Source organism: Ceratotherium simum, chromosome X (genome assembly GCF_057802395.1).
Source record: "Ceratotherium simum simum isolate JZ-2026a chromosome X, ASM5780239v1, whole genome shotgun sequence".
NCBI lineage: Eukaryota > Metazoa > Chordata > Mammalia > Perissodactyla > Rhinocerotidae > Ceratotherium > Ceratotherium simum.
In genome coordinates, this window is record NC_141940.1 from 20,833,825 (window position 1) to 20,846,256 (window position 12,432).

At 38.5% G+C, this 12,432-nt stretch overlaps 1 protein-coding gene across 6 annotated transcripts in view; it reads left to right on the plus strand.

The window, feature by feature from the left end:
• Positions 1-12,432, plus strand: part of ENOX2 (ecto-NOX disulfide-thiol exchanger 2) — a 255,383-nt gene that overhangs the window by 100,838 nt on the left and 142,113 nt on the right. For 4 of the 6 annotated variants that reach the window (XM_014792792.2, XM_014792787.2, XM_014792788.2 and 1 more), the window contains exon 3: positions 5,679-5,822. The exons of 1 other annotated variant lie outside the window; for it this stretch is intronic. The gene's annotated coding sequence lies outside the window, so the exon portion shown is untranslated. Of the gene's footprint in view, positions 1-4,915; positions 5,131-5,678; positions 5,823-12,432 lie in introns of all 6 variants that reach the window. One more of the 6 variants, XM_087426954.1, reaches the window with a different exon arrangement.

A 12,432-nucleotide genomic window follows, 5' to 3' on the forward strand; every position in this document is an offset into this window, starting at 1 on the left:
TGCATTTTAACAAGATCTCCAGGGAACATGTGTGCACATTCAAGTTCAAGAAGTGTTGGGGTGGAGTACAAGCTGGGGCATAGTAGGAGACAAAGCACAGAATGGGTGGGGCCTTACTATGAAGGACTTGAATGCCTGACCAAGAAGTTTGGGGAGTCACTACAAATTGCTGAAGGGTCACTGTAAATGAAAATCCACCTATGACCTGTATCGCACCTTGAAAAAGTCAACAAGTGTAAATTTTGCTCTGAAAGTTCTTATATTCACCACCATTCAAACAAGCCCCTTAGTAGAAGAGGACTTTCGCTCTTTTCTTTTTCATCACTTCCCCATTACCTTCACTCACCCATTAATCTTTTACAATTACCCTTGCTTCAGCTAAACCAGTTATATAGAATATTGAACTCACGAAATTGACAAAGTAGGTTTCATCTGTTTGACATCAGCTAAGACCTGGAACTGAGAAATGTTCATTTGTTTTGGCTGCTAAGTCCTGCGGCTGGAGAGTGATATTGCAGTCCCACTCTTTTAGACATTGTAAATATTCTCTCAGAAGTAGCAGGTGGAGCAGCTGGGGAGTGAGAGCTGAAAATGTAAAGTCAGAGGTTTTCAGGCCTGGACTGAGCGAGGAGGAGGGGCTCCCAGGGATGGATAAATGCTACAAAAGCGTCTGCCAGCACATTAAGGTCCTGGCCGTTATCCTAACCCCTTATTTCTCCAAAAGTTTTGAATTAAAAACTAATTTGGAGACCTTCTCCTTCCCCTTACCATCAAGTCCTATATGTGATTTTAAACTGAAGTCAATTGGAAAATGGGACTCAGGTTACAGAAATTTGTTTTATACACAAATTAGCTACAATGTTCCTTTTCCCAAAAACGAATATTCTGTTTTTCCAACATGAAAGTCTGTCTGGAGATTGCTGCCTTGAATTGAATTTACCAGATTTCTCAAGACCTAATCATTTTATTTTAAAGGGAACTAATCCAGAGTAGAATTGTGTTTCTTTTTTGCTAAGGTTGTATCACCCTAAGTCTGTGGGCCACAGCTGCAAATAAGAGGAGTCAGGAGCCCAAGGGTCACATTTCAGTACTATAACCTGGGGCAATCATTAAAAGAGTTAGATTGCATCATGAAGGTTAGTCCTAATTTGACTTGATAGTGGAAAGCTCTGTAAAGTGAATTGTCACAGTAACTATAACAGCAGCCGGGCACAAAGAGATCATTGATCTTCTTTCACAAGAATCATGAAAATTCTTCAGTGCTTTCCTCAAAGCCCAGGAATCATTTGCATCTGTATGGCAGACATCATTGCATGTGAACTCCTTGACCTGCAGATTGGGGGATTCACTGAGAATCATACTTCATTCTGAGATGTTTAATTCCCTGGTTCTAGGGGATGAGAAATGTCATTCTTCAAGGACCCCACCCCCACCCTTCTCCAATATGCATACTTTCTAAAGTAACTTCATCTGTGTTATGATGTCAGATAGTCTGTATTTTGACATGACATGAAATAACAGCTGGTCAGCTGTCTAAACCAGTCAACCGGGTTTTAGATGAGATTACATTACCACTTGGACTTGTTTAATTGTGAACATAAGATACAGAAGTAGCAGAAATCTATGACACCAATATTTATTATCTATTTTCCTTTATTTTATCAATTCGTGCTTCCTTTTGGACAAACTGCATTTAATGGGGTTAGGCAATGAGGGGACAAGGTGTGAGGAGAAATGAATGAGCATGATTCAAAGTTTTGTTGAATATATCCTCAGGAATGAAAAGGAAAGGACTATGAGAAATATATAAGACTTTAGGAAATTTCTAACTGTGCTCTGTTTTCTATGACTCCTTCATTTGTTTTTTGTTTATTTGTTTTTTCATGGATGTGTTTTTTGCAGTGATGATCACGTGCTCATTTTAGGGACAATTAGCAAGTTAACAATTAAACAAAATGCATCCTACTTCATAAGCAGAGAGATGAAAGGAACCCTCAAAATAGAATAGGTGGTAGTTTTAAAAAAGGTAAGAAAGCAAGCTGAATCCCCAAGAGCATAGCAAAGAATGGTCCCCAGGCTAAGAAGAGCCCCCTGGACTTAGGCCTGTCAGGAGTTCTATATATAAGATTTATGCATTGCATAGAAGAATGAACTAGATAACCTTGAAAGTTTCTTCGTAATCTAATATTTTCCAGTTTCATCATGTCTAGCAGAAATATGGTATAAATAGCTTCCATAAGAGATTTAAGGATAAATTCTGTAGTTGGGGTGAGAAGTACAATATGATAATTGCTAATATTTTACATTTAAGTCATAATTGACATTTCAGCAACAAGAATTCTTGAAATTAAAGCGTTGGCTTTTTAGAATTTAAATAGTTTTAGTGGGACTCTTTTACTTAAAATAACATTGGGCATGGATCGCATATACATGATGCAGAAAAGATCTTATAAGTACCTGTTGATTTACTGATTTATTGGTTTATGTAGTGCTATCTTAGGGGAGAAATGAAACAATACAATAAAAGTAGCTAGAAAGCACTGGTGTCATAGGGTTTTGCTATCTCTATAGCCCTTGTTCTCAAACTACAAATCTTTGGAGACTGTATTGGGTCCTGGATAATGTAAAATATGAATTTGTATTCAATGAATCAGCTTACTGAGTGGGATGTCTCTCTCTCCTTGATATCAGATCTTTTTCTATAAAAAACAAGGCCTGAGATAATGTGCTTAATTATCAGGGTTTTCACATATCTGGATCATATATGAGGTGGATATACAGAAAGTACTTGAAATCTCAGTCTTATTCAGTGCCAAACAAAAATCTGTACATTAGTATGAAGAACAAAATACCTAAATCCCTAAAGTTATCATCTGGGATTAAATAAAAGGCAAGCACAATTATAATCAAATGCCTATGACTTAATACTTTTAATTCATCAGATTTTTTTCCTGGACTCCTTCAACTTTTAGAAAAAGGTACAAATAGCAATGAAAAGGTTCAAAGCGGAAAGTAGAGTATATCCTTGGATCAGGGCAAATTCAGACCAATCTCCTCACATTGTACATCAACAGTTCTAGAAATTAAAAATGGAAATTCAAAATTATAATAGCAATTAATATTTATTGAGCATCTACTGTATGCCAGATGTGATGCAAAATGTTCTACATACATGGTTTCATTTAATCCTTTTAACAATCCCATGAGTTAGGTACTGTCATTAGCCTCCTTTTACAGATCATGGCTCTGAAGCTCTGTAAGATCCTCAGTCATCTACTTAATAAGGCAGGGAAATGTACTAATATATTTTTCTGTAAAATTACCAAATGCAAAAAAAAATAGGAAAAAATTTTCTGGTTAACCATCATTAATCAGAACTTCCTAATCCCTGAGCATTCCTTTTGATCAAGATGTCACCATCCTGTGGTATAGTACTCAAATAATGGAAATGCATTTGAAATCTAATTATTTTAAGTAATGTTAATATAATCAGCATCAGAACTTTTAATTTCTGGCATTAATTCTTGATTATCAGCTGTCAAGACTTTACTACATGAGTTAATAGAATGAGTCACCTACCCCCACCCTACTGAGTATTAATTCATTCATTCAACACTCACTAGATGCCAGGCATGGTGCTAGGCACCAAGGATACAGTTGTAGGGGAGAGAGAGAGAGAGAGAGAGATCCTCTTTAGAAGAACTTACAAACTTACAGGGAAAGTTTATTTTAATTCACTTAGAATAATAAGATAGTCATAGCTTTAAATATATATATGTTATGCAAAGTATGTTTATCTTTGCAGCAACCGTGTGCAATGTTATCACTCGCCTTTTACACATTATGAAACTAAGACTAAGGGAGATTACATGAATTGCCAAAAGATACCCAGCTAGTAAAAGACAGAGCCAGGATTTGAACCCTCATCTGTCAGGCTCAGACACACATACTGTTTCCACTATGCCATTCTATCTTCTGTGGAACTTGTTTTGGTCAGTATTATACTGCAGAAAGAAATACCAAGAAAAGTTTTGGAATACTACACATATTTGACTCTGGGACTACTCAGGTGCAAGAAACATCTTCATTTGTAAATTATATAAAAATCTAGTCTTGAAAATAGTCTTGGTCTTGTTTTTAAATACACAGCAATTGGTGTTTGTTTCTTTAGTTCTAGTCATAGTAGGGATTTAACAGGGCATAGACATGATGCAGTGAATGGTTGACTTATGGAAGCAAGTTTTCATTCTTTCACTTAGTTACTCAGATAACGTAAAGGAAGAATGTTTGACAAGTCCCAGAAGACATTTAATGGAGGTGTACCAAGTGGAGTCTGATTGCTGAAGAAATAGTAGTTGTTACATGGGCTGAAAACATTAGCATAGGGATACTTTTTATTAAAAACAGTACAGTCGTGCATCACTTGATGGGGGTACGTTCTGAGAAATGTGTTGTTAGGAAAGATTTGTTGTGGTGCGAACATCATAGAGTGTACTTACAAAAACCTAGATGGTATAGCCTATGACACACCTAGGCTCTATGTTACTAATCTTAGGGGATCACCATTGTCTATGTGGTCAGTCATTGACTGAAACGTCGTCATGCGGCACATGACTGTAACGTAAAGTCATTTTGTTAGAACTTTAGCATTCATTTTACTGAAATTTGACCTTTAGCTGACTGAATTTCAAGCTTTTATTGACATTTTACATTACCTCAAGAATTGTACAGCTGCGGGCCATAGAAAAATTGAGGGTTAAAGAGTGAGCCATGTCAAGCCAACCTGATTCGTCTTTTGATAGGATTAGAGAACTAGTGGATAAAAGGCTTAGAAAAGATCACCTAACTTTGAGCTTTAACAAAGTTTTTGATTCCACATTTCATGAAGTTTTAATTGAAACACTTGAAATTCCAGGTACTGCTGCCAGAGGTGTAAGAAACTATCTCTGCTCGTCCCTTGCTGAACCATGTAAGACTTGGAGAGTAGAAAATGCCTTTTGCCATTTTATATGGCACAGCAGTGACTAGTAAAGTGACCATGCTTCTGACGTTATTTGAAGAGGATGGGATTAACACTACCCAAATCTGGGTGATAACTCCCCATCACTCCAACTACTAAATAACCTCCTTGTGAGTTCTATATCTTTGTTTCCTTTTCTTATTTGCTGTGGAGTTATGGTTTTCTTTTTTGGAAACCTCTGTATTATGGTTGGAAGTGACTTTAACACCAGCATAGTCTAATGATTATATCTGTGTCAATTCAACAACCCTTGTGATGAAAGAATGGAAAAATGTCGAGAGATAATCTAAGGAACACATGGCCAAGCTTTTTCAAAGAGTGGGTCCAACCATAGCCACAGTTAAAGAGGATCCTATCTCTTTAAGGGAGGAAGTAGAGGATAATTGATAGCTTGTGGCCAAAAATGTTAATTTCCCAGAAACAGGAGGGATTTTACAAATGACAGAGCCACAGTCTTATAAAAGCCCATATTTTAATTCTATACTTGTCAACAAGATCTGTAACAAGTACAGAGGGCAACTGGCTTTAAGGGATTCACTTGTTACTCCTAGGCTCTTAAGAGTTAGAGAATTTTCCTTTAGTGGCTCATATAATAAAATCTGGAGACATCCCAGTCCTTAATGGAGTCTGGATTTTGGCTTTCTTTTTTCTTCTTTAGGATTGAACCAGCTGCCCTTTGACCCTGCCAACAACAACGAGCCCCTGCAGTTTGGTAGTGCCAGTGGCCCTCTGGTCACAGAAGGCCTCATTGAGAATGGAGGGGATTCAAGCAAGAAAAGAAAGAGAACAAATGCTCCTTCAGGTAAGCTAGGCGATAATGCACTCTCTTAAGCCAGTGCCATTGAGTCAACACTTTCCCAGAGCCTGGTATGTGGCAGGCACTGTACTAGGGTTTGTAGGAACTACAGAAATGAGAGAGAGTCCCCTACCCTCAAGGAACTCATGATAGGATAGAGGGGGGAAAACACATACATAAATGATTCTAATAACAAGATAGAGTATCATCAGTGCTGTGGTAAATGTGTAAAGGGAAAAAAAAACGTATGGGAGCACAAATAGGGGAGGAGTTTAATTCAGCCTTGGGCATCGTGGAACACTTCACAGCAGAAGTCACATTTGTAGCTGGGCTTTGAATGGGTGGGCTTGAGACAAGAAGAGATGAGTAAAGAACATTGATTTAGGTAGAAGGAATTGCTTGAGTAAATGGTTTCACTGTACAGTTTTCTTTGTATGTACATGTGGCAGGCTACCCTTACTTTTATTTCTAATGCAGATGACTGCTTAAATTTGCATCTCCCTACCCTACCGCTGTTTCTCCCAGTACACACTATGCCCACATGTGTGGTTTTTTTTTTTTTTTTTTTTTTGGTGAGGAAGATCAGCCCTGAGCTAACATCCGATGCCGATCCTCCTCTGTTTTGCCGGGGAAGACTGGCCCTGAGCTAACATCTGTGCCCATCTCCCTCTACTTTTTTATATGGGACTCCACCACAGCATGGCGTGACACGCGGTGCATCGGTGCATGCCCGGGATCCAAACCCGCGAACCCCAGGCCACCAAAGCAGAGCACGTGCACTTAACCGCTTGCACCAATGGGCAGCCTCCCACGTGTGTTTTATGCCCTCATAGCTCTCACAGAATAGCTGACGAACAGATTTTTCTAAATCCTCTATAACAGCCAACTGAATTTTTAGCCTCCCCTGCGATGTCCCCTCTCCTTCATGTTCCATTGGCCTATTCTCATGTTAAATCTCTGCAAAATGAGTGAGGAATCAATAGGAGAACCAGATCTTAACGGATAATTTGTTATGTTAAAATTTCATCTCTTTGTTGTTTGGCTGTTCATTTGAAAATGTTATCTGTAGTATATAGAGACTGATCTGAGATTTTGGGATGGGCCTAATAGACACGTTCATGTTGTTTTTGTTTTTGTTTGGTTCTGTTTTTTACTACTACTTTTACACTCAGTTTATAACATGGAGCATGTTTACAAACATATAACATTATATCTGACACTTAGATCATAGGTCTTTCTGCTTATAAGTCAAGATATTTGTTAAATACGAGTTTGGAAAAACAAAAATACAGTAAAACATTAGCTATCTGAAGCCCTTAGAAAAAGAGTGATTCTTAGAGAGCTGTATTTTCTGGAGCGTTGAAAGGCCTAGTATGTAGCCAAGGAACTGGCCTGAGTTCTAATCCCAGCTCTATCTCTGTCTGTGGCCTGGGGTTGGTTCCTTAAACTCGCTGAGTTTCAGTTTCTTCAGTTGTAAAGTAGAAATGATACTAAACCCTACCTCTTAGGATTGTTAGCAGAATAAAATGAAATTATATAGGTAAAGTGCTTAGCATGAGATCTGCACACGGTAATCGCACTTAATAAATGTTGCTGTTATTTTATCATTATTATTATATAATATGGTGAATTTCATCTTTCTAAGCATCAACACATTTCACATTTTTAGGTTAACCATTATGGATACACATCACATATGTGTGTGTGTATAAACTCATCTGCCTTTTTAAGGCATATATTCACCATAATCTAAACTTTGATCATTTAGAGGCGTAAGTCCAGTCATTAGCTATTGTACTGCACTATAATACTCTATTGTAGTTTTCAGGGTTTCTAAGGAATTTAGGCCTTTTAACTCTACACTAAATTGTCCTGGACTGTGATGGTTTTTTAGTTATTACAGCCACATTTTATACATGTCCTGTCTCTTTTCTGCAGTCTGTAGTCACTTCTGGTTTCTCTCAATGTCCCTTCATGTAGCAGCCCTTTTTCTCCTTCTAATCAGTTACGAACTTTAAAAAAAAACAGCCAGCTCTGCAAGTTGGTCTGTCAGATTAGCATGTTAAGTAAGAGTTAAGTCAGCTCTAAGAGAACCTACGATGGAGAGAGTTACAGGATTTAGGGTATCAACTTGAAGACATCTATTTTGGCTGCTCTGAGGCCTTTATTGATCACTTATTAGTTTTTCCACTGTGTTCGTGATAAGTGATGTGATAGTTTACAGTAACACATCCTGAATTGTAGTTAACTTGTGAGGGTGGGGAAAGAATAGGTAGGCGTTAATCTGAATTATGAACTAACTTTCAAGAATTGCAGTTTTATTTCTAATGAGCATATTCAGTGAGAGCAAAGTAACTGTTGCAGATACAGAATTTTAGCAGTAGATTATGCTAATCTATAATTAGCAGAATCAATTTACATTCAGATAATGAATATGCTGAAGTTCTTAAAAAACACTATGTTCTTTAAAATAGGTGAAATAGGCCCCTGGCAGGCTAAATTAGCAATCTTTTTCACATCATTTGCTTAGTGAACCCTTTCTTTGTAAGTAGTACAAAGGTAACTCCAGCCCAGGTTAAATTACCACAAATTCCAAATTAGTGTGGTCCAAATTAATGAGGTTTTACTACACAAGGAGTCTCTTATAATTGTTCAGCTGGCAATCTTATTGTATTATAAATGGGCAGATTGCTTTATAATAGTATTTTCTTCCTATGCAGTGCAAGACAATAGGAAGAGGGAAGATATTTTGTGAGTAGGAACTTCCTTCTTCCTTTGTCACCATTCCCTGCATCTTGCCAAGAAGGAAAGCTAGAGTTGGAAGTCCTTACAGGGGCTACCAGCCATTTCAGTTCTTAGCTGAGATATACATCCAACCATTACATCACTCAACGCTGTGACCCATTTTCATCAAAGCCATCTCTCTCCCTTTCTTGTCACTGCAAATGAGAGAAGGGTCTTTGCCTGCAACTCCAGTTCCTCACTACATGTTCTTTCTTTTCTTCCTTTCCCATCCCTCCTACCTCACCCTTTTCTACAAACTGCCTCTCTCCTTTCATACTAAAATTGATTTCTTAAAGGTCACTAGTAACCTCGAAATTGTCGAAGTCAAGGTCTAAACCACCTTGACCTGTTTACTTCACTTGTTGCAGTTAACAACCTCCCCTTCCTTGAATCCTCTCTTCTTCTGCCTTCCTTGGCAATACACTTTGCAGATTCCTCTTCCTTTTCTGTCTCCTTCAAGCATTCTTTCTCCTTTTCTTCCTACCTCCAATATAAGTTAGTGTACTGTTATCCACATTTATAGGGGAAGAAATAAAGGTTAAATAAACTTACCCAAGGGTGAATATCTAGCAAGCAGTTTAGCTAGGCCTCCAACTCCAAAGCCTATCTCTAACTGCTATGCCAGAATTACTACATCTATAGATATTAGGAATCTGGACCCATTACTAAAATGTGTAGTAAACATTGGTGGCACACTGGGAAAGCTATGTTTATATGAGAATAAGGTGGGAAGAGCTTGGATTTGATTATCCCTAGGATCCCTTCAAACTCTGAGATCCCATGGTTCCTTCTTCTCAGCTTTCTTTTCTGCTACTCCTCAAAATAAGTCTTCTATGTCAGCCAAGGTGATCTGCTACCTTTCTCCAAACAGGCACTTCGCCTGCCTACTTCAGTACCTTGCTCATGCCATTTCGTTTGCCTGGCATGCCCTCCCTCTTCTTTCACCTGTCAAAATCCTGTCCAACTGACAGCACCCTAGTACAAGTCCTACCTTCTCCGGGAAGCCTTCTGGATCATCCTGGTTAGCATTGTTCACTTATACCTCTGAAACCAGTTGGTCATTATATTCATATGAATCACTTGACACTGATTATAGACCACCTTAAACTATTGGTTATCTGTTCATACAAATATGTCTTAGCCTTTCAACTCAGTCATCAGCCACTTATTGGAAGGGCCCCTGACTCATATGTTGTTTAGCAGAGATACGGTGTCTTGCACACAATGGACCCTCAAGAAATATTTGTTGATTGGTCACATATCTGGCTGAAGAATTGCTTCCCTTTGCCTTAATATTCTCCATTATTCTCTTGTCACTCCTGAGGTGGAGTTGTGGACAAAACTGGGCAGTTAGTATCTAATGTTGATCAACTGACAGCCTCGCTTGTCCCTAAAGGTCAAACTCCAGACATTTGTGAGATTACATCCTTAAAGCAGCCAGACATCAAATCTGGGTACTTGAAAAAAGAATACCTGGCCCTAATGTAATCCTTGCCTCTTTACTAGGTGAAATTTCATGAGCACCCAAGGGAAACTGATAGGTGGAGTTGGGATGTCCTATGACAACTCCTCTGTGAAGTAGATCAGTAATCTGGATTAGATATTACTGCAATATTTGACCACAAACTCTTTCTTTATGGATCTGGTTGCTTTGCAGCTTTTATCTTAAGATGAGCTCAGAATTCTTCCAAGTGTGTTTGCTCTCAAATTTCACCTTTTTCCCATGGAAATGTTTCCTCAGTGATACTGCAGCTGCACAAATTGTCTAAGATTGCAGTGAGTCCACTTATTCAGATGATATTCTATGGCTAAAAAGTAGAAGATTGTTAAACCCTTATCAAATCATAATGCCAAGTTCCTGTCCAGAAGATGCCAACTGCCTCCTAGTTTGAAATCCAACTGGATTTGTAGAAGCAGAAATACCGTCTCTCTTCTCAAATACTTCCACTAAAGTGGAAGAATCCATGAGTCAACAAGGCCAATTGGATGATGACTAAAATCGAATGTATTGTTTTAAGCAACATCATGGTACACTAGTATTCAAAGAAAGTGTCAACTCTCTGGAAGGGTGGGCAACTAACCTGGGGTAATTATGATACCAGGATGGTCATCCCGATGTGAACATAGTCGTATTTCCATTGTCTTCTCTCATAGGCCTGTATTGAAAGATAGGTTTGCACTTAAATACTTGATGCCCGGTACTAAGCAACATTTTACAGATGAGATACTAATAACCAGAGAGGAGAAATGACTTTGGCTAAGGTAGACTAACATCACCAGGAATGTTATGATATAATAAGGACCTCCAGATAGTATCTAAACTTGATCATAGACCCCCTAACGCAGTTCTCGAGATTTCCTTTAGAATCTCTGGAAGTCCAAATGAGACTTGATAGTATGAAAGACAGTAAACAGTTCCAGCACTGCCAAGGCTAGATTAATAAGAGGAAATAGGCCTGCAGAGCAGCAAGGAGAGATTCAGTCAGACATAAGAAGGAACTGGAATGAGTTATCAGGGGAAGTTGTTTAATCCCACTTGGAAGAGAAATATAAAATGAGATTAGCACCCATCTGCCTGGGAGTACTTTTGTTTCCTTTCTTACCCAGAAGAAGGGCAATGAACCAGGAAACTTTTCTATGACACCTACAGCCCTTTGATTTACCTCAGATTCACAGGGCTGAGACTTTTATTTCACATGTACTTGGAAGTCCATGAATGAAAGCATTGATTGTTTTTAAAGAGAGAAAATGCCACCGTTTTATATCTTGGTGTGTGGTATTTCTAGCATGTCAGCTGAATTATTATATTGCCAAAGGCAAGAAGAGCCTATTGTTCCTTCAGATGGAATTAAAATAAGAAAAAGAGTAGACTAATAGCACTACTTAGTTTCTTTAGTCCTTTGGATATTTTTATCTGATTACAGTTTCAAGAAATAAAACCATATCTTGGTAACTAGAGGATCAAAAAAGTAAGCTGACTTCTTTCTTTCTCAGGTCTGTTAGAAACTCAGTGTGAAATTTTTCATCTTCAAGGACTGTCGGGGAGGAGACGAGATTGAGAGTGGCACAAAAGAGGCAGGATAGAAAAATGCAAGTATATCTCTCTTAGTTGCCCCAACCATTGGAATAGCTTTGGGATGATTTTGTGACTTCATTGTACCTGAGTCTTTAGGAGTTCTCTCAGCGGACATGAAGCATGAGTCAGCCTCATGTGTTGGTAATATAGAGTCTAGTGGTAGATGTTGAATCATAGTATTTTAGAGTTGCAGGCAACCTTGTCTAACTCCATAATTTTTACAAATGAAGAAAGTGAGACCCAGAGAAGGAACTTGTTTAAAGTTACATGGTTAATTAGTGGCAGAACAAGAACTAATTATTACCAGACCTATATAATCATTTCAAGTTGGCTGGGACTGTGGCATGTGATTGATTTACTTGTACTGCAGAAAGTGTATCTATAACCTAGAGGAGCTGGCTTTCCCCAGGCTAATTGTATTACAGGATTTGTGGCAAGCTAACCCAATGGTATATGAGATCCTATGTCTGTTCTGCCTGCCACACAGGGGAGGGCCCTTTGATCTCAATCTAGAAAAGGAGTTTGAGACTAGGAAACACCTATGAGGGAATTGCTTCTGTAGAGCTGAACTCCAGCAGCTCAGCAAATGACAGAAGAAACTCTTTGTGACACCTGCTTACCTGGCAGGGGACAGTTTGTGTCCCCTATCCCAGCCCACCCTAGGGCCACTCCATCCGAATAGGAAGAAAAAATTATAATCATGTTTTGTCTGTGATTTAAACTTTGTTACATCATTTTGTCTAGAGGATCTCTTTC